This window comes from Pantherophis guttatus, chromosome 13 (genome assembly GCF_059756535.1).
Source record: "Pantherophis guttatus breed Tessera chromosome 13, ASM5975653v1, whole genome shotgun sequence".
In the NCBI taxonomy this organism is placed as follows: Eukaryota; Metazoa; Chordata; class Lepidosauria; order Squamata; family Colubridae; genus Pantherophis; species Pantherophis guttatus.
The window spans coordinates 23,393,840-23,413,489 of NC_142075.1; the positions used below are offsets into that span (position 1 = coordinate 23,393,840).

Below are 19,650 nucleotides of genomic sequence, written 5' to 3' on the forward strand. Positions count from 1 at the left end.
TCTCTGCCCCAGCTGCCTTTTCAGGCCAGGCAAGGAGTGACTGGGAGGGGAGGGCGAGGGGCGGGCCCAGCCAGTGGTGGGATCACCCGACAAGAGAGCCACAGCAGAAGGCCCAAAGAGCCGCATGCAGCTCCGGAGCTGCAGGTTGCTGACACCTGGGTTAGGTAAGGTAAGGTAAGGTAAGGTAGATGATAAGATAAAAAAATGAATAAAAATAAAATAAAATAAACCAGCTTGATGAAAAGGAAGGAGATGTGTAGAGATATCAGCAGAAGATCAACTATTCTAATTTGTGTGTGTGTGTGGGGGGGGGGGGTGTTACTTGCAATTTACAAGCAATCGGGGATCCAGTATGGATCATTTGGTGACCTTCTGTGCTTTCACTGCTGAACTCGGTCATCAAGGACCACCCTAAAAGTTTCTGGCAAAGGAGAGGAGTGGTTTATGATAAAAGCTTTTGCCTTGATGTTATTATCAGGAAGTGACAAGATAATAACCCTGGTTAAAAGTATGAGAAACAGCCCCAACTGAAAGTTAAACATGCATAAAGCACCTGATCCCAGACGGAATGGCTGTTAATATTTCATAACAGAGCCAAGCCATAAGAGGTAATGAATTAATGCTTTATATACTAGGAACCAGCCCAAACTCCTGGAAAAGAGACAGTATCCTAGCGACAGCCGAAGCAAATAAGGATCCCTCCACTGTCTTTTTATACGGGGTCTGTAAGATTACCAAATACTTGTAAAATATTTACTACCATTTTGGCAAATAAAGCTAAAAGCAAAGAGCTTCTAATTACACAGACCGAGATTCAGCTTTGGGTTTTCATCAATCTGAAATTTCACAGAGGTGGTAGACAAATAATCCACCTTCCCACGCGGGATCCAAGCACAACCTTATTTAAGAGGGTTCAAAAAGCAACAACGCCATCGGTTGTCCGTTGGACAGAACAGAATGACATTGTCTGTAGAAGATGACCTGGCTGAGCCCAAGGGAGGAGGGGTCAAATTCCTTGTGTATCCAATCACACTTGGCCCATAAAGAATTCTGTTCTATTCTATTTTTTTTTAAATTTGATTTATATGCCGCCCTTCTCCGGAGACTCAGGGTGGCTTACAATGCGTTGAGCAATAGCCTTCATCCTTTTGTATATTTATACAAAGTCAGCTTATTGCCCCCACAAACTGGGTCCTCAATTTACCTACCTTAGAAAGGATGGAAGGCTGAGTCAACCTTGAGCCTGGCGAGATTCGAACCTGCAGTAATTGCAGGCAGCTGAATGATAATAACAGGCTATTAGTCTGCTGCGCCACCAGGCTATTCTATTCTATTCTATTCTATTCTATTCTATTCTATTCTATTCTATTCTATTCTATTCTATTCTATTCTATTCTATTCTATTCTATTCTTATTCTATGCTTTGGTTTTAATTTATTTATGTTTTAATGTAGATATATTTTTACGACTGTAAGCTGTACCTTTTGGTAAGATTGAAAGCAAACAAACAAATCTAATCTTAATGCTGATTGTCTCCAGCCACCAGGAAGCTGAGTAATATTATACAGTAGAAGAGAATATTTGTAGCTCAGTGGGTTTTCTCTGATGATGCTATCTAGTTGGGTAATGAACCATCTTCAAGGAAACAACTGAAACTTAAGCTTGGGGAGCATCACCGTATTATTCTTATTTGGCATGGACTTAAATATAAGCATATTAAAAATCACAACACAACATGTATGAATTTATCTATATTTGCGGATACATGTGTACATACCTATATCTCTATGAAAAATCCATCTATTTGACCACTATGGGTCAACTACTGCTTGATGGCACATAATCCATCCATCCAGGGATATATAAATTTTACAAAGGTTATCTAAGGACAGCAATGCCATGATTTAAACTGAGATCTGCTATGGTTAAAAAAAAGAAAAAAGGTTCTTGCAACTTCTTAAGCATTTGAAAGATTTGACGGAGCCTTGTCAACCTCTGGAGATTGGGCTCCACGCTACATTAGATGGTAGGATGGATTCAAAGAACTAGGTGGGAGACAACCATATTTGGTATCAGTGATGGGTTTCAAAATTTTTTACTACTGGTTCTGTGGGCGTGGCTTGGTGGGTGTGGCGTGGCTTGGTGGGTGTGGCTTGGTGGGCGTGGCAGGGGAAGGATACTATAAAATCTCCATTCCCTCCCCACTCCTGGGGAAGGTTACTGCAAAATCTCCATTTCCTCCCGATCAGCTGGGACATGGGAGGCAGACAATAGATGGGGGTGGGGCCAGTCAGAATTTTTATTACCGGTTCTCTGAACTACTCAAAATTTCCATTACCGGTTCTCCAGAACTGGTCAGAACCTGCTGAAGCCCATCTCTGGTGCTCTCCTGCCCAAATTCACGATCAAGTCTGAAGGACGGAACCAACTTCTGAGCTTATGATTCCTCCTAGTCTTCTCCTTGCTACCTCTTGGCTTCTGAGAGGCTTAACTACTGAGGGACCATGATTGTCTAATGCAGACAGCTTTGAGTTCCTGTGGTGGGAAGCAAAGTCTTGGCAAGGTTGAAAAAAACCACAAGCCGGCCTCTCCTGGGTTTAACTGGGGAAAAGACAGTGAGCAAAGGTGGAGCAGAAGAACTGCCCCTTTCTCAATGCCCCTCCCCAGCTCTCCCATTGTTTTGCTGTTAATTAATGAATGGGAGAGCTAATCGTTGCATGAAACTCCTCATTATTTGAAAAGCCCCATTAAGACAATTTAATTACTGCGCAGTTCGGGCAGCTCCCACTTGTCTCATTAGATCCAGACTGGGATGAACAGGGGTGATGAGGAGGCAAGATAAAATAGCGATGGGAAAAGAAGAAGGAAGTATGATGCATGTAAGGTTACAGCAAGATCCTCAGATTGGTGGAACTGGTGGAAATCCCAAAATCCCCCAACCAGCCATGCTTGAAATTGCCAAGTTTGGAGACACCCCCCCCCCCCCCACGACCTACTGTAGGTTCCTTGGGCCATTCCTTATAGTGATATTTTTTCCTGATTGCTTATTTGTACCCATGACTATCATTAAGTGTTGTACCTTATGATTCTTGATGAATGTATCTTTTCTTTTATGTACACTGAGAGCATAGGCACCAAAGACAAATTCCTTGTGTGTCCAATCACACTTGGCCAATAAAAAAATTCTATTCTATTCTATTCTATTCTATTCTATTCTATTCTATTCTATTCTATTCTATTCTATTCTATTCTATTCTATTCTATGACTATCATTAAGTGTTGTACCTTATGATTCTTGACGAATGTATCTTTTCCTTTATGTACACCGAGAGCGAATGCACCAAGACAAATTCCTTCTGTGTCCAATCACACTTGGCCAATAAAAAATTCTATTCTATTCTATTCTATTCTATTCTATTCTATTCTATTCTATTCTATTCTATTCTATTCTATTCTATTCTATTCTATTCTATTCTATTCTATTCTATTCTATTCTATTCTCTCTCAGCCCTAGGAAGAAGACGACAATGACAAGGGCCAATCACTTCCAAAAATCTTGCCAAGAAATCTGCAGGGGGGTTATCCAGGCAATTGATTTGAAAGCACACACACATACCTACACACCGACACACCCGCACAATTACAAGCATTTCCCAGCTCCATGCCATCTTCAAAAGTGTCCCTCCTTTCCCCACAAATCCATCTCAGAATTACTGAAGCATTTTCCTCTCTCCTGGAGCTTCCAAATCAATTTGGCTTCCTCCTGACCTTCCTTCAGACATCTGCATGCACACACACACACACACACACACTCACACACACACACACACACACAGAGAGAGAGAGAGAGAGAGAGAGAGAGACCCCATCTTTCCTTTTTCCCCTCTCCCTCCCTTGCGCATGAAGTTTTGGGCTGGCGAAAAGAGAGTCTTAATCTCCTCTGTGCAATCTCACTTCGCTCTGACGGCCAGGCTGCTCTCGACGGATAAAAAGGGTTGCTTGGATAAAGTCAAGCAGGACTCACAATGGGGTGTGATTCTGGTTACAAAGGCATGCAGGAATGAGGCCTGGAGAAATCTCCGCAGGCAGGAGGAAAGCGGGCTGCTCTTTTCAAAGAGGAAGAAACGGTGGCAAAATAGCATGTCCTGTTTAGCCCCAGGATGCCTCCGAATGAACAATCTGGCATTTCGGCCTCACAACAGACAGTAAGACTTTCATGGCCGGTGAACACGGTTCTATTATTACTATTATTTTAAAATTCGGTTTATATACTTACATCCCCGAGTAAGGATGTTCAAAGCCACTCACAGTGGAAAGAAAACGAAACAAACAAACAAACAAACAAAAAAGTCAGGGGAAGGTGGTGTCCATATTGTTTCTTGAAATATCTAGCAGACTTTAGAATCTTTAGGTATTTAGGTGCCAAGAGCCCGTTTGGTGTCGTGGTAAAAGCAGCAGGCTAGAAACTGGGAGACTGGGACTTCTAGTTCTGTAGGCATGAAGGAGGCTGGGTGACTTGGGGCCAGTCAGTCTCTCTCAGCCCTAGGAAAGAGGCAATGGTAAAGTCTAGAAAACTGCAAAGACTTGTCAAACCAAAAACATCATAAATTGTGCTCATGTGATGGTGGGACCAGGGGTGAAATTCAGCAGGTTCTTACAGGTTCTGGAGAACCTGTAGCGGAAATTTTGAGTAGTTCAGAGAACCGGTAAATACCACCTCTGGTTGGCCCCAGAGTGGGGCGAGAATGGAGATTTTGCAGTATCCTCCCCCTCTTCGGCTGAAGAGATTGTAAAACAAAATGGTTTTAAAAGGCTCTGATGATCGCAGCTGAGTTGCCTGATCGTCAGAGGCTTTTGTTTTCTTTTAAAAGCATTTTTTTATCTTTTAAAAGAAAAAAAGCCTCTGACGATCAGGCAACTCAGCTGGGATCGTCGGAGCCTTTTAAAACCATTTTTGTTTTTCAACCTCTTTGGCCGAAGAGGTTGTAGAAAAAATGCTTTTAAAAGGCTCTGATGATCCCAGCTGAGCTGCAAGATCATCAGAGGCTTTTTTTTTTTAACTTTTAAAAGCATTTTTTCGGCCGAAGAAAAAATGCTTTTAAAAGTAAAAGTAAAAAAAAAAAGCCTCTAATGATCGCACGGCTCAGCTGGGCATGGGGGGGTGGGGGAGGGCAGGGATTTTTGCTACTGGTTCTCCAAAGCACCACTCTCATCGCTACCGGATCGGGCAATCCGGTCCAAACCAGGAGCATTTCACCCCTGAGCATATCACACTGGGCTAATTGTTCTTGTTGTTGTTAACGGTTAACACTTCTAGTTGACTGACAAAAAAACAACAACAACAACCCTTTTCCATCTACTAAGGACAGATGGGTGGAGACCTCTCTGGCCCCTGGATCAAGGCTCAATTGTGTTCAGCTTGTAACTAACAGTCTGATAAGCAAAGCAAGGAGAAAGTTGCATCTTTTCTTTCTGAAGTGAGCCGTTCCTTTGTCCTTCTCTTCTGTTCCTACGTGGAGGTTGGTCCTTTGCTAAATAAATGTTTCTTTCTCATCAGGTTGCAAAGCAATTAACTTGCAGGGGAAGAATTTGCATAGACTGAAGAGCGAGTCAATTGTTTTGTTCATTCCTTTGCTGCAAAGGAACTTAGAGCCAGAGGTCGGCGCCGAGACCCAGTCTGTTGAATAGGAAGCAGGGAAAAAAAACAACAAAAAACTAGGAGGTGACTCGAATCAGTTGGAAAGGGGTCTTGGTGGGGGGGGGGGCAGGATGTGTGATTCAAATGGAATCCATTTATGCAAATAAACACATTTTCATTCGGATCACAGAATCCCACCTACACCCTACCCAGTGCAAATTTGCTTTATTCAGACAGTCATAAATCACCCTGGAATATGTCCTTGCATGCTGACGGTACGGTTTCATGATTGGTTCGTTGGTATATTTCCGTCGGTATATTACTTGGGTGGGAGACAGCCAGGAAACCCCAAATTGTAGGAGAGACTACAAATTAAAAATGATAGAAAAATATTTGTAGCTCGGGTGGTAGATGTTGGTGGTGGGTTTTTTTCTTCGGGTTTGCTGTTTAGCTTCCAAACATTTTGACACCAGGCTAGAATAGAATAGAATAGAATAGAATAGAATAGAATAGAATAGAATAGAATAGAATAGAATAGAATAGAATAGAATAGAATAGAATAGAATAGAATAGAATAGAATAGCAGAGTTGGAAGGGGCCTTGGAGGTCTTCTAGTCCAACCCTCTGCTCAGGCAGGAAACCCTACACCACTTCAGACAAATGGTTATCCAACATCTTCTTAAAAGCTTCCAGTGTTTGAGCATTTCCAACTTCTGGAGGCAAGTTGTTCCACTGATTAATTGTTCTAAGTGTCAGAAAATTCCTCCTTAGTTCTAAGTTGCTTCTCTCCTTGATGAGTTTCCACCCGTTGCTTCTTGTCCTGCCCTCAGGTGCTTTGGAGAATAGCTTGATTCCCTCTTCTTTGGGGCAGCCCCTGAGATATTGGAAGTCTGCTATCATGTCACCCCTGGTCCTTCTTTTCATTAAACTAGACATACCCAGTTCCTGCAACCGTTCTTCAAATATTTTAGCCTCCGGTCCCCTAATCCTCTTTGTTGCTCTTCTCTGCACTTTTTTCTAGAATCTCCACATCTTTTGTACACCATGGTGACCAAAACTGAATGCAAGTGTGGCCTTACCAAGGCCTTATAAAGTGGTATTAACACTTCACGTGATCAGGCTAGATGACATCTTCAGCGGGACTTCGGTGGAAGCATCTTGTTCCAGTTCTTCATCGTTTTTATTGCTCTCATGTGATCATATAGCTGGTGAGTTGTGTGACCAGCTAGTCATGCCGTGTGACTTGCCTGTGACCCGAAAGGACCCCTGGCATGACAGGTCACACACAATGACTGATCAGTCCCATGTGTCAGGGTTCCAGGTAACATACATGTAGCAAACAAAACTCCAAGGCAGGTAGATTCCTCAAAGAACAGTTTTATTGGATATGTCATATTGGCACAGGCTAGTGAAAACCGACTCTGATTATTCCCACGGTTTTCACCTAATTAAAAGTAAAAATTTGTCTTTATATGAAGAAATATATATATAAAGAAGATCAGTACAAAATGTTCTTATCGGTGGCACTGAGCCCCAACAAGACTTGCAAAAATGTACCCCACTCTAAACCCTAACTGCTGGAAATGTAAAAAAACGTAAGGTACCTTTTTTCATGTATGGTGGCTTTGCCCAGAAATAAAAAAATACTGGATTAAAATACAAAAATGGTTAAATGAAATTACACATTGCCAAATAGAATTGAAGCCTGAACTGTTTCTTCTGGGGATCATTAAGGGAAAATATCCTAAAAAGATTAAATATTTGATCATTCATATTATTACAGCAGCGAGAATTGTACTCGCACAAGCCTGGAAAATGTCTACTACACCGACAGATTGTGTAATAATCTGGAAAATTTTTGAGTGTGCAGAAATAGACAAACTTACTATAGAATTAAATAACAAGGAAGACTAGGGATATTACTCAACCTGGGAAAACTGGTATCACTGGATAGAAAATAAAAATAGGAAATATATAGATCAAAATAAGACATAAATTGTGTTTACATATATTTGATCAAGAAGGAATATCTGAGAATATATGAATAGAGTTAAGATTTGTGTACTGTTGGAACAACATTGAATTGTATAACTATCTTGGACGTATTTTTGTTTCAGATGTATTTGTATTAGTATTTTAATATTTTAAATTTTAATAAAGGTTTTTTAAAAAAATTTAAAAAAAGTAAAAATTTGTCACTTTCCCAAAACAACCCATCCCATGGCCCAATCAGGATACAGTCCAGTTGCTAGGTGACTCCAGTCCCCTCCTTCCAAACACCTGCAGGAATGTCCTTGGTTCTCAAGAGAAAAGTATTTTGTTTTGACTATAAAACCCCAACTATCACTATTCACCCCTCCCTGTCCCTCTTCTCCAGTGTATCAGCGGTGAAGTCTCCAAATGGCCTCAGTCAGGCCAGCTTCAGGGCTGACACCACAACCCACCAATCACGTGACCACATGGGAGCAATAAAAGCAGTGAAGAACTGCTGTGGGGCCAGTCAGAATTTTTACTACCGGTTCTCCGAAGTACTCAAACTTTCTGCTACCGGTTCTCCAGAACTGGTCAGAACCTGCTGAAACCCACCTCTGAGGTGATTCCTGTCCACCATTAAACCATCTTTCCAAGCAGTCTCCATATTTCCAGTGTCTTTTTCCCCACTTGGAACTAAACCCACATGAATATTTCTTCCAACATAACTATGCCACGGAAGTCCCGCCCCTTTTGTATAGCCTTTCCGTGGGAAAAAGGGGCGTGGCTTTGGTCAGGCAGCTGCAGTGGGCATCTCAACTTTTCTGATTCCCCGAAGATGCCCTCGCGTGTTTCATTTCAAAATAAAAGTATTTCACATGTTTACTTACCAGACATGCCTTTAACAATTTTCTCTCCCTGTTGCCTTAAAAATTATATTAAAAAACAGGAAATCACTTTTGGAAGCCTCTGGGGACTATTATTATGGCCGTCCAAGCTCACATCAAATTTCAGGGCTGCGGGATAGGCCCTCTATAAAAATCACGATCTTCCATAAAAAAATGAAAATAAAATGAAAATGCTCTATATCGGTTGGGATTTTTATTCTCCTTCCTTCCTCCCTTCCCTCTCATTTCCCTTTCTTTTCCTTTTGTTTAGATCCCGGCTGAAAATAACTTCAATGATTATTTGGGGGTAAGTAGCACACATGTTGCTTTTTACATTTTCAAGGTTACTTCTCATTAGAGGGACCAACTAGGCTGATTAACACAACACACAATAAAGAACAAAACCCCAAAGACAAGTAAACATTATGTTTGAAAAGGTTTGAGAAGTAGATTAGAGGGATTTTAGCAACCTATCCACTGAGGTTACTAAGAAAGAGGTGGAAACAGGGGTGAAATCCAGCAGGTTCTAACAGGTTCTGGAGAACCGGTAGCGGAAATTTTGAGTAGTTCGGAGAACTGGCAAATACCACCTCCGACTGGCCCCAGAGTGGGGTGGGAATGGAGATTTTGCAATATCCTTCCCCTGAAGTAGGGTGGGAATGGAGATTTTGCAGTATCTTTCCCCTGGAGTGGGGTAGGAATGGAGATTTTGCAATATCCTTCCCCTGCCAAGCCCACCAAGCCACACCCACAGAACCGGTAGGGAAAATTTTTGAAGTTCACCCCAGGTGGAAATAATGTCAGGCTTGATTAGATAATCTTCCTTCCAGATATCTTGGACAGCAGGTCCCATAATTCCCAGCCAGGCTTAGGCTCTCCCATTGAGATCCTCCTACAAGGATCCAGGGAATGAGTAAGAATTTAATGGGTTTTTAATGGGTGTTTATCATAATATAAGCATTTTATAAAAAGTAGGCATCACTGCCCAGAATCACTGGGAATCGGACAGCATATAAATCTAATTGAATAATGACCTGAAAATAGAAGTAGAACGACAGTGGAAAAAGAAAGCAAAGATAGTACCAATGGTAATAGGTGCCTTGGGTGTAATCCCAAAACATCTGGAGCACCACTTGAATACCACTGGCATTGACAAGATCACCGTCAGTCAATTGCAAAAGGCAGCTTTACTTGGAACAACTTACATCAACTTACATGATAACTTTAACAACATCAAACAACCACATCCTTGAGAAGGACTCGGTAGGTGGAAAAAAAATGCCCAATCCAGTGTAAAATCTGTCTGACTGGGTGACCAAACTTAATAACAATCCCAAAACATCTGGAGCACCATTCAAACACTATTGGCATTGACAAAATCCCTGTCAGTCAATTGCAAAAGGCAACTTGAATTGGAACAGCTTACATCCTACGACGAGACCCCTAACATCATCAAACACCTGCCTGTCGCAGGTCCTTGGGAAGGATTTGATAGGCGGACAAAAATGCCAATTTTGGTCTAAACACCTGTCTGACTGTGCGACCAACCATAATGCCTTTGTTGGACGCTGCCTAGACCCTGTTAGGAACTGAGTAGTCTCCGCATACAGTATTATAATAAACCAACAGACGAATAAAACCATTTAATGCTTTTTAATTTTCATTCACATGCTCTCCCTCCCTCCTTCCCCCTCCCTCTCTCTCTCTCCCCCCCTCTCTCTTGCCTTAAGCCTAGAGATGTTAGACCTCCTAACCAATTCAGAAGAGAAACATGGAGATTTTCCAATGCCTCAAATTCTACGTTGCAAGAGGAACAGAGCAGAAACAGAATAACGGAGTTGGAAGGGACCTTGGAGGTCTTCTAGTCCAATCCCCTGCTCATTCATTGCAGGAGACCCTGGACCATTTCAGGCAAATGGCTTTCCCGTCTCTTCTTAAAAAAAAACCCCCAGTGTTGGAGCATCCACAACTTCTGGAGGGCAAGTCGTCCCACGGATTCATCATTCTCATTGTCAGGAAATTCCTCTGTATTTCTAGGCTGGATCTCTCCTTGATTAAAACTCAACTTTAGAGAGAAAACCTTGCTACGACCTAGCCTGCTTCTTCGGGAATTCAGAATAGAGTCCCTGTAAAAGCCACCGATTTACAGTGTGACCCTGGCAGGTTTCAAAGTATACAATATCCAAAATAATCTTCGTCAAACAGCCTCCGCCGTCGATCGTTTTCTGGGTCCCAATTACAATCACTTGCCAGAGCCCGACTGGATTCAGTAAAATAATAGATGGCAGGCAACTTTATTTGTGAAGTGTTATAAATCTCACCAAATTCATCATGGTGGATTTACTACAGCTGGGGGAAAAAAAATATCCTATGGAGAATAGCAAGCATTTCTTGTCGCTGGCAGCTAGATGGAATAAATCTGCCCAGGAGCCGAAATTGTTTAAGCAAAGATCGTTGGCTTTTGAATATTTGGGGAAGAAGAAGAAGAAAAAAAAGGAAGAGAAAAATGTATCTAGTCAAGGTCAAAGCTGTAATTCTCTTCTATTAAAAAAGGGAGGAGAGCAATTTTGCTTTGGGAAGTCTGGCCTAAGAAAGCTAAACAGTGTGGAACAGAAAAAATTAGCGTTAGAGGTAGACCTCTACTTATGACCGGTTACTTAGCAACTCAAGTTATGACGCACACATAAAAAGGTACTTAGGATCTGTATTTCAAGTTCCAATGGCTGCCACCACCACCCTCCCCAGAATCACTTGATTGTGAATTACAACATCTTTGTAAAATGTTGGAAATTGGTGTTGATTTCTGGTTTCTAGCAAAAAAACATGCATTGCGGAGAAGGGGCTGATTTAACGACTGTGTCTTTCACTTAATGAGTGTGGATTTACTTAACAGCTTTTGCAAAAAATGTTGTAAAATCAGATCGGTCCATGTGACAACCCGCTTATCCTGACTTGACTTATGACCGTAATTCTGGGCTCAATAATAGTCATAAGTCAAGGACCACCAGCTCTCCTCAAACGGTCTGCTTATCTTAACTAAAGAGCTCCCATCTAACAAGGAGTTAGATCTAGGTTTTTGAGATGCAGTCATTTCTTAGTGAGTTTGTAAATGAATAAAAATAGTGGAAAGGGGGAAGGCAGAAGATAAACTGCCCTCCAGATGATGACCAAAACAGAGAGAAAAATGAAGTCTTCACAAGACCAAAGATAGGATCTAGGCTTACTTAAGACAGAACCTCTGGAACTCAATAGTATTAATACCACTTTATAATGCCTTGGTAAGGCCACACTTGGAATACTGCATTCAGTTTTGGTTGCCATGATGTAAAAAAGATGTGGAGACTCTAGAAAAGAGTGCAGAGAAGAGCAACAAAGATGATGAGGGGACTGGAGGCTAAAACATATGAAGAACGGTTGCGGGAACTGGGTATGTCTAGTTTGATGAAGAGAAGGACTAGGGGAGACATGATAGCAGTGTTCCAATATCTCCAGAGTTGCCACAAAGAAGAGGGAGTCAAACTATTCTTCAAAGCACCTGAGGGTAGAACAAGAAGCAATGGGTGGAAACCTATCAAGGAGAGAAGCAACTTAGAACTAAGGAGAAATTTCCTGACAGTTAGAACAATTAATCAGTGGAACAACTTGCCTGCAGAAGTTGTGAATGCTCCAACACTGGAATTTTTTAAGAAGATGTTGGATAACCATTTGTCTGAAGTGGTATAGGGTTCCTGCCTATGAAGGGGGTTGGACTAGAAGACCTCCAAGGTCCCTTCCAACTCTGTTACTCTGTTCTGTTCTGTTCTGTTCTGTTCTGCCCTGCCCTGCCCTGCCCTGCCCTGCCCTGCCCTGCCCTGCCCTGCCCTGCCCTACCCTACTCTATTCTATTCCTTAAATAAGACACAACTAACTTAAACCACACTGTTTGCCAGAGGTCTACTAATAGGATAACTTGATCTGGAAGCCAACCCTGTGTTTTCTTCACTTCTTCATGCAAGGGTTGGTCTGCCATTTGAAAAAAATGGACGTCGACTACATGAGATTATGGTCAGGTACGCAAATGGCCTTAGATTGAACTTTTGATAACTTTCTACTAGTAATACACATTTCTCTCCATGTTCGAGGACAAAAGGATTGATCACCAAAATTAATTGATGTCTGAAGGATTCAAGAAACATTTTATCCTCCGAGACATCCCATCTAGGTCCTGAGATCACAAATGTATGAACAACACAAGCTCTTGGCCAGATCTTCTTGTTCTAATTTGATAATTCTAGATTCATCTTATTGTAGCAAAGTAGTGGAGTCTGATTATTTTACTCATTTCTTTTGGTTACAGGCCTCAATGCTATCCGGGTGCCTCTTTCCTTGCCAGAAGGAAAGAGGTGCCCTTTGGGATGTGGCTGAGATGTGCAAAGCCACAGAGGCTGCGAAACAGGGAATACTTGAAAATCACTTGTTCCCTTTGGGTATTCATCACCAAGTTAAATGCAAAAAACGGGCATTCCATCTATGAAAGCTTCGCTTAACATTCCTTCCGGCGGGGATTTAAAGAACTATTTTCTATAAACCGTAGAAAAGTCTAAGCAACCAGAAGTCTGACTGAAATCAGCCTGATTTTCTACACCGCTTTAAGAGACTCCCACGGAAGGATGCGATCGATTTCCCACATGAGTTTGAAAGTTCCAATTGGATTGGATTGTTTGGTCTGTGGAGATCAATTCAGATGTTTGAATAGGCTCAAAGGGATTCAGGGAGTCCAATGCTCCTTACTGGATCCGAAACCCGGGATTTGGGGAAGGACTGAGGAACAGAAGGGTGCTTTCCAGAATACTATTGGAAGGGAGGGAGGGAGGGAGGATGGAAGAAAGGAAGGAAGGGAGGGAATAGAGGGAGGGAGGAAAGAAGGAAGGAAGGAAGATGAAGGGAGATAAGGAAGGAGGGAGAGAGGGAGGAGGTGGAAGGAAGGAAGATGAAGGGAGATAAGGAGGGAGGAGGGAGGAGGGAGGGAGAGAAAGGGAGGATAGCAGGAAGGAAGGAAGGAGTGGGAGGGAAAGGAAAGAAGGAAGATGAAGAAAGAGAGGGAGGAAGAGAGGGGCAGAGAGGGAGGATAGAAAGAAGGAAGGAAGGAAAGAGAGGGGGGAGGAAAGAAGGAATGAAGGAAGATGAAGGAAGATAGGGAGGGATGGATGGATGGAGGAAGAAAGGAAGGAAGATGGAGGGAGATAAGGAGGGAGGAAGGAAGGGAGAAAGAGTGGGCTTTGATGTTTCAACTCCATTGCAGCTAAATGGCAAATAAATTAACTCAGCTCTCCGCCGCTATCACTCTCGTGGGATTAGACAAACCAGAAGCTGTCTTGATACACCATCCTGGGTACAGAGCTGCCTGCCGAAAAGGAAGCATATCTTTGTGCACCAGGTAGTCAAAGCGCGCAATTTCTCACCGCTGCTTCAAATGTAGATAACTTTAGAAGGCGATTTGTTAATTTGCCGAAGACACGGCTGTCAGCGGTTACTAATGAGGATCGCCATGAATTACTTCCCCACAACGGAGGTGGGATCCTTTGCAATAATGCAAGCGGGAGACAGGGTTTCATTGTTGAGTCCGGCTTGAAGGCTTTCCGGGCCTTTGACCTTGGATTTGGTGGGAAAGAGCTGGATGAACCAGAGGGCACCTTTCCTATAGACTGTGGATCAGCAATTACATTCAAAAGCAGCCGTTTCCCATGCATAGCATCGTTTCCTCCTTCTGTCCTCTTAAAAATGCACTCTTAAAAGGCGATGACTTTTGGAGCAGCTCCAAAAAGAGATTGAGCAGGGCTGCTATAATACAGAGCAGTGGATTTCATGCCTGCTATTTGCCTTAGACTTCCACTGTTTATTCATTTGTAAAACCAAGTAAATATTACGCTAAACGTCTCCAGTGCATTGTCTGACATTGTCTCAAGAACATCTGGTGCCAATAAAAAGCGTATATTCCTGACATTTTCTTTCCGTCAACTCACTCATTTCCCATGCAACCAATCCAGGAAAGAGAAAGAAGAAACCAGCAGGGAGGAAGGATAGAAATGCTCTAAAACCATGATGAGAACGGCATCAAAACTCAAACTCTATTGCAGCGCTGTGGACTCTGTCCCAGATTTAGAGGACAGACGCAAGAGACTAAACTGTCAACTAGCAATCTGCATTTTGGCTTAGCAAAATGAACTCAGCTGGCTTCAAAGGACTGGAGCAACTGAAACATCTTAACAACATACATACAATTCTGGCACCATCTGATGGAACGTCTGATTGCTAGGATCGTCTGAACCCCCCATGTTTGCATGTTTATTGCTTGCATCCTTGGCACAGTTTCCAGACCCAAATGTAAAAATCACCCAGGGGGTTGAGTCCAAGCAGGGTAGACAGCTCCAGAATCAGAGAGGGGAGCCCAAGAGGTGAGAAAGCTTGCTAACACGTTTTGAAACCCTGATGGGTTACCATGGTAAATTGGTTTTTCTGGCACAGTTTCGCGGCAAAGCAGGCTGTGTCCCTGTACCCACTTGGCATCCATGCCTGCCCTTTCCTCCTTGCACAATTAATCATCTCCTCTGTTAATGATGATTAATAGTTGGAAAACTCTCCCTTCGTAATGGCAGAGTCTGTGACTTTTCTAAACTCTAATCGCCCAGCAACCTTTGCTCTTGTTCAGAGATGCCGGTACTAAAATGACATTTCATGGGCTGGATCTTAATTTAGAGTAGAACCATTCCATTGAACTGGATTTAAGCTGTGGGCCACTAACTAGCTCTATCCTAAAAAGCAGAACACGACATATGTAAACCATGAATTGGACAACTGAGCTTCCATTTTTGTTTTCCTTTTTTGCTCAGATCTAATAGTGCAGAAGCCTAAATATGGGTGTCCTTGAAGTCCACCCATGCGGACTGAGGAATTCTGGGAGTTGAAGTTTATCTAGGACGACTCAAAGTCCACACTTGCTAAAGTTGTTAAGGTTGAGGAAAACTGGGCCAGGGTACTTTCTCCTCCCAAACAAAGGAAGCTGTTCTGGGGATGGTGTCAGGTCCGAAGAACCAAGAACGACATATGGAATTACTCCTAAGTAGTTTCTTTATCGTTGCTTGCCTACAGACAGAATCTTGCCAGACTAAAGTGACCAGCTGCATAAGTTATACTCTGTGAACTCCTAGGGAGAATCCACCTTGTCCTCTTCCTGCCTGCCATACATTTCCAAGCTCTGCTGCCTTTTTGCCTTCTGAGAAGCAGCACCTCCCTTTTGGGACTGCAGACTCCATCTTCCCCCATAGAAGGACTAGCTTTGACTTTTCCAACATGATCCACTTCAGGGGTGAAAAGCTACCAGTTTGCTCCAGTTTGGGCAAATTTAATTTAATTTAATTTAATTAATTCAATTTATATGCTGCCCCTCTCCGAAGACTCAGGGCGGCTCACCCTCACGAATTGGTAGTGATAAAAACTACCGGTGATAAAAACTACCGGATCGGGCGAACCGGTAGTTTAAAAAGCTACCAGTTTGGTCGAACCGGTAATTAGCTACCGGTCTGATCAAATCAATAGCTTTTTAAACATGCAGTGTGGGTTTGGTGCGCCATGTGCATGCGCGGCCAGCGAACCGGTAGGAAACTGGTTCAGATTTCACCACTGATCCATTTGATCCACTTTCTTGATCCACTAAATCACTATTTTCTTACACCCAAGAAGATAAGAGTCAGTGCAGCGATTCACAACTTAACCACTGTGGCAAGAAAAGTTGTAAAATGGGGCAAAACTCACTTAACAAATGTCTCACTTAGCCAGAGAAAATTTGGGCTCGATTGTGGTCGTAAGTCAAGGACTACCCGTACCACCCAATCTTTCAGCATAACACAATACATCATGCCATTTCCTGCTGGCAAATAGTGGTCATGGCATTTTTTCCTCCCCCCTTTGAACTTTTTCTTCTTAGAATGCTTACTCTGTAAAGCACAAGAATCTAAGCTTCTGAGTCCAATAAATCATTATGAAGTAACCACATTCAGTTCTCTTTTGCTCACTTTTATATGCGACACAATTAAGCATTCGCTCTCACGCGTCTCTCTCCCACTGCCAATTCTGGCTTTAGTCATTCTAAATACTGCCTCAGTGTCTTCCAAGTCCTCCATCATATTGTCAAGACCTACCGCTGGTGCAGGCACCATAGGCTAAGATAATCAACAAATGTCACCTCCCAGGGATCAGCCTCACCAAGCAGCTGGAGTCCTTCCAGTACCATAGATGGTGTGTCAAGGTTTAAAAATAGTGCTTTTGACACCAGGATCCTTCACAAAAGCCTGGGCATCAGAGAGTAGACCAGACCCCATAGTGATGGAAGGCAAGAGACAAAGTTGAATTGGCTTTGCCTTTCGGCACAAGGAATCAGCTGGGAACCATTGCTATTTGTGCACCATGGCTCCAAATTTATGCTTGAGGCTAATGGTTAGTATAATTATTAGCGCATGGCATTGTTACAGTAGCCAGCAGACCGCAATGCTAATGCAGAGTAGTAGTTTGGTTGGCCAGTGTACGAGCCCTGTTATAGGAAATGCTTGTGCACTTCTCAAGGTGCTCCACAGGAGGGCAAGCTGGCTTTGCACTCAAAAGACTCTTCCTACAGTGTCACCCAAGGCCTCCTCCCTTCATGGAGCTGCCTTGCAAACAGGCATCGCAACCGGGAAGGTTCAGAGCCATCAGGAATCTGACTGCCTGCATAGAGCACCACTTGTCTCCCTATCTATCTACCTACTTGCATAGGACATTCTTCCAACGGTTGGGTGGACACAAGCTGAGACGAGTGACAGGAGCTCACCTTGCCACCCAGTGCTTGGCCTCAAACTGCTGGAGCTGAGACCATCTCCAGCATCAGGAAGCCACTGAGCCACCATACCTCAGGCTAATGGTTGTTATGAGTAGTTATGGTAGGGTCTTAAGTCTTCATGACTCTTAACAGAATATGAATGGAGAGACCCCTTCCCTAAAAACCAAGGAGTTGATGCCACTCCAAATTAAGCATCACCAGTTCAAAGGTGATGCTCATTTCTTTCCTGGAGAAATTTAACACAATTTCCCTTCTTGTAATAACATTTTCCCCAGAACATGCTTCATTAGGCATGAATGTCTTTGACCTTTTCAGTGTTCTGCAATCGGATTGGCCAGCCAGCCAGCTTCAAGACCACTCAGCAGCTAATTACCCTGTGGGGACTGAGAGAAAGTGGACAGCCAATCAAAATATAGAATATTGAAAAGGTCAGCCTGGGCGATACAGCAGTATAATTCATTCCATTTTGAAGACATTGGGACGTTATATTTCCAGTGGTAGCTATTATTTCCTTGGCCAGATGAGGAAAAATAAAATTCAGCATAAAGTTTCTCTCTGAAATGATTTGCATATACAGGATAATTTCTCATAGCTCTGGTGGAGAAAATGTCAGCGGTGTAGAACAGGGGATACTACACGCTTACTACATATCACAGAGTGCTAAAATGCTCCGCCCTTGGATGGGAAAGAAAGTGGTGTAGATCTGTTGTTGTTCAAAAAAAGAGAGCCACATTCTGTCCTCCTCTCCTCTCGTCATGCTCTATCTGCTCTCCAGAATCTGCAGCCTCCTGGGCTTCTCACCTTTCAGATGGAAGACCACAAGTGAAAGGTGGCACAGAGCCAGGTTTCAAATTAGGATGTAAAAGCCGACTGAATCTGCAGAAGACTGAAGAGATGATTCACTGGAAAGAAAATCACAAACAGAAGGGCAGATAAACTCTACTCAAGGAATCTGTAATCGACAGGAAAATGGAATCAGGAAACAAAAATATCTTTTTGAAGGGAACTGGAGTCACACCGGGATGCATAAATTGAAAGAACTTTGTTTATATGCGGGAACTGAAAGCCAACATCGCAAAAAGGCATCGACAAGAGTTATGAACCCACGGCCAGCTTCTCGTGAAGTTGAACTTGGTGTGATGGCACACACCCTTCCCAGAAACACATTTTTAATGAAATAGTTTCATTTCTGGAAAGAAATAATAGTTTTACAGATTGGAAATGGAGAGCAGGAAAGTTCTTTCTGCGCCAACTCAGAAAGCTCAAACTGCCCAAGGAGCTGCTGATAACAGTTCTACAGAGGAATGATTGAGTCTGTCATCTGCACCTCTATAACTGTCTAGTTTGGCTCTGCAACCCAACAAGACAGACACCGACTTCAGAGGATCATTAGAACTGCAGAAAAAACCATGGCTACCAACCTGCCTTCCATTGAGGACCTGTATACTGCACCAGTCAAAAAGAGGGCTGTGAAAATATTTACAGACCCCTCGCATTCTGGACATAAACTGTTTCTACTCCTACCCTCAAAACGACGCTATAGAGCACTGCACCCCAGAACAACTAGACACAAGGACAGTTTTTTTTCCCCAAACGCCATCACTCTGCTAAACAAAGAATTCCCTCAACACTGTCAAACTATTTACTAAGTCTGCACTACTATTAATCTTCTCATCGTTCCTCCTCCCACTTATGACTGTATGACTGTAACCTTGTTGCTGGTATCCTTACGATTTATATTGACTGTTTCCTAATATAATTTGATTGCTTATTTGTTCCCTACGACTATCATTAAGTGTTGTACCTTATGATTCTTGACGAATGTATCTTTTCTTTTATGTACACTGAAAGCGTATGCACTGAAGACAAATTCCTTGTGTGTTCAATCACACTTGGCCAACAAAGAATTCTATTCTATTCTATTCTATTCTATTCTATTCTATTCTATTCTATTCTATTCTATTCTATTCTATTCTATTCTATTCTATTCTATTCTATTCTATTCTATTCTATTCTATTCTATTCTATTCTATTCCATTCCATTCCATTCCATTCCATTCCATTCCATTCCATATTCTACTCTACTCTACTCTACTCTACTCTACTCTACTCTACTCTACTCTACTCTACTCTTCTCTCTTCTCTTCCCTTCCCTTCCCTTCCCTTCCCTTCCCTTCCCTTCCCTTCCCTTCCCTTCCCTTCCCTTCCATTCCATTCCATATTCTACTCTACTCTACTCTACTCTACTCTACTCTACTCTACTCTACTCTACTCTTCTATTCTCTTCTCTTCTACTCTATTCT

At 42.6% G+C, this 19,650-nt stretch overlaps 1 protein-coding gene across 9 annotated transcripts in view; it reads right to left on the bottom strand.

Moving 5' to 3' along the window:
- Positions 1 to 19,650, bottom strand: part of LINGO1 (leucine rich repeat and Ig domain containing 1) — a 308,187-nt gene that overhangs the window by 120,724 nt on the left and 167,813 nt on the right. Inside the window, exon 1 of one of the 9 annotated variants that reach the window (XM_034409465.3) lies at positions 809 to 971. The exons of 7 other annotated variants lie outside the window; for them this stretch is intronic. The gene's annotated coding sequence lies outside the window, so the exon portion shown is untranslated. Of the gene's footprint in view, positions 1 to 808; positions 972 to 19,650 lie in introns of those variants that run through there. One more of the 9 variants, XM_087878158.1, reaches the window with a different exon arrangement.